Source organism: Mustela lutreola, chromosome 11 (assembly GCF_030435805.1).
Source record: "Mustela lutreola isolate mMusLut2 chromosome 11, mMusLut2.pri, whole genome shotgun sequence".
NCBI lineage: Eukaryota > Metazoa > Chordata > Mammalia > Carnivora > Mustelidae > Mustela > Mustela lutreola.
Genome location: NC_081300.1, coordinates 78,239,140 through 78,242,300, shown reverse-complemented (window position 1 = coordinate 78,242,300; position 3,161 = coordinate 78,239,140). Strand labels below are relative to the sequence as shown.

Below are 3,161 nucleotides of genomic sequence, written 5' to 3'. Positions count from 1 at the left end.
CTGCCTGATTAAAACTCTTCAAAGTGTAGGCATAGAGGGCACATATTATCAATATTATCAAAGCCATCTATGAAAAACCCACTGCAAATATCATTCTCAATGGAGAAAAACTGAATACTTTTCCGCTGAGGTCAGGAACACGGCAGGGATGTCCGTTATCACCACTGCTATTCAACATCGTACTAGAAGTCCTAGCCTCAGCAATCAGACAACAAAAAGAAATTAAAGGCATCCAAATTTTGCCAAATTGGCAGAAGAGAAGTCAAACTATGCCTGTTTGCAGACGATATGATACTGTATGTGGAAAACTTAAAAGAATCCACTCCAAATCTGCTATAACTTGTATAGGAATTCTGTAAAGTGTCAGGATATAAATCAATGAACAGAAATTGGTTGCATTTTTTTTATACCAACAAGACTGAAGAAATAGAAATTAAGGAGTGAATCCCATTTACAACTGCACCCCAAACCCTAAAATACCTAGGAATAGGAATAAACCTAACCAAAGAGACAAAGATTCTATACTCAGAAAACTCTAAAGTACTCATGAAAGAAATTGAAGAAGACACAAAGAAATGGAAAAATGTTCCATGCTCCTGTATTGGAAGAACAAATATTGTGAAAATGGCTATGCTACCTAAAGCAATCTACACATTTAATGCAATCCCTATCAAAATGCCATCCATTTTTTTCAAAGAAATGGGACAAATCATCCTAAAATATATATGGAACCAGAAAATACCTCGAATAGCCAGAGGAATATTGAAAAAGAAAGCCAAAGTTGTTGGCATCACAATTCCAGACTTCAAGCTCTATTACAAAGTTGTCATCATCAAGATAGTAGGGAACTGTCCCCAAAACAGACATGGATCAATGGAACAGAATAGAGAGCCCAGAAATACACCCTCAACTCTATGGTCAACTAATCTTCAACAAAGCAGAAAGGAATGACCAATGAAAAAAAGACAGCCTCTTCAACAAATGGTGTTGGGAAAATTGAACAGCCACATGCAGAAAAATGAAATTAGACCATTTCCTTACACCATACATGAAAATAGACTGGAAATGGATGAAGAAGCATAATGTGAGAAAGGAATGCATCAAAATCCTTGAGGAGAGAACAGGTAGCAACCTCTTTGACCTCAGCAGCAGCAACTTCTTCCTAGGAACATCGCCAAAGGCAAGGGAAGCAAGGGCAAGAATGAACTATTGGGATTTCATCAGATCAAAAAGCTTTCGCACAGCAAAGGAAACAGTTAGCAAAGCCAAAAGATGACTGTCAGAAGTTATCTGGGAGAAGATATTTGCAAATGACATACCAGATAAAGGGCCTGTATCTATCCAAAATCTATAAAGAGCTTATCAAACTCAACACCCTAAGAACAAATAATCGAATGAAGAAATGGGCAGAGGACATGAACAGACATTTCTGCAAAGAATACATCCAAATGGCCAACAGACACATGAAAAAATGCTCCACATCACTCGGCATCAGGGAGATGCAAATCAAAACCAGAATGAGATACCACCTCACACCTTTCAGAATGGCTAAAATGAACAAGTCAGTCAATGACAGATGCTGGCGAGGATGTGGAGAAAGGGCAACCCTCCTACACTGTACGTGGGAAGGCAAGCTGGTGCAACCACTCTGGAAAACAGCGTGGAGGTGGCTCAAAAAGCTGAAAATAGAACTAGCCTATGACCCAGTGATTGTAGTACTGGCTATATACCCTAAAGATACAAACATGGCATTCTGAAGGGGCACACGCACCGAAATGTTTATAGCAGCAATGTCCACAATAGTTATACCATGGAAAGAACCTAAATGTCCTTCAACAGATCAATCAATAAATAAGATGTGGTATATATGTACAATGGGATACTATGCAGCCATCAAAAGAAATGAACTCCTGCTATTTGTGATGACATGGATGGAACTAGAGGGTATTATGCTTGGCGAAATAAATCAATCTGAGAAAGACAACTATCGTATGATCTCCCTGATATGATGAAGTGGAGATGCAACATAGGCGGTTTCGGGTGTACGAAAAGAAAAATAAAAGAAGATGGGATTGGGAGGGAGACAAACCATAAAAGACTGAATCTCACAAAACAGACTGAGGGTTGCTGGTGGGAGGTGTGTTGGGAGAGGATGGTGGGGGTATGGACATTGGGGAGGGCAGGTGCTATGGTGAGTGATGGTGAGTGCTGTGAAATGTGTAAACCTGGTGAATCACAGACCTGTACCCCTCGGGATAAAAACACATTATATGTTTATAAAAATTTTTAAAAAATAATTTTAAAAATCCATTAGAGAAAAAGCACATATTGCAAGCCCAGAGCTAATCTCATATTCAATCAAAAAGTTTGAATGTTTTCCCCTTGAAGATCAGAAAAAAGACAAGTGTTTCCACTTTCACTACTCTCATTTGACATAGTACTGGATGTCCTAGCCAGAGAAACAAGGAACACAAAGAAATAAAAGACTCCAAAAAAAAAAAAAAATAAAGGAAGTAGTAAAATTTTCTTTTTTTGGATAACATGAACTTACATGTAAAAAAATCCTAAAAACTTCACAAAAAATTTTGAATTAACAAATTTAGTAAAGCTGCCGAATACAAGATCAATATATAAAAGACAAGAGTTTTGTTTTGTTTCGTTTTTTTTTTTAATATGTATTGCCTCCCAGTTTTTCATGTCATCCTTGTTCAGTGATCAAGCTAATCTTCTCTGCATCATTCCAATTTTAGTATATGTGCTGCCAAAGTAAGCACAAGACAGGAGCATTTTAACACTCTAATGATGAACTATCTGAAAAAATAAAGAGAACAATCTAATTCACGATAGCATCAAAACTAATAAAATACTTACGAAAAGATTTAACTAAGAAGATGAAAGATCTGTACCCCATAAACTATGACATTGATAAAGAAATTGAAGGAGACATAATTGGAAAGATAGCTCATATTTATGAATGGTAAGAATTAACATTGTTAAAATGTCCATACTACCGAAAACCATCTGTAAATTCAATTCCTATCAAAAATCCAATGTTTGGGGCGCCTGGGTGGCTCAGTGGGTTAAGCCGCTGCCTTCGGCTCAGGTCATGATCCCAGGGTCCTGGGATCGAGCCCTGCATCAGGCTCTCTGCTCAGCAGGAA

The 3,161-nt window shown here is 37.7% G+C and overlaps 1 non-coding gene across 1 annotated transcript; it reads right to left on the bottom strand.

Moving 5' to 3' along the window:
* Positions 1-2,667: 2,667 nt before the first annotated feature.
* On the bottom strand, positions 2,668-2,774 carry LOC131811948 (U6 spliceosomal RNA). The gene has a single exon (XR_009346188.1). It is a non-coding gene; the product is annotated as a U6 spliceosomal RNA (small nuclear RNA).
* Positions 2,775-3,161: the final 387 nt, after the last annotated feature.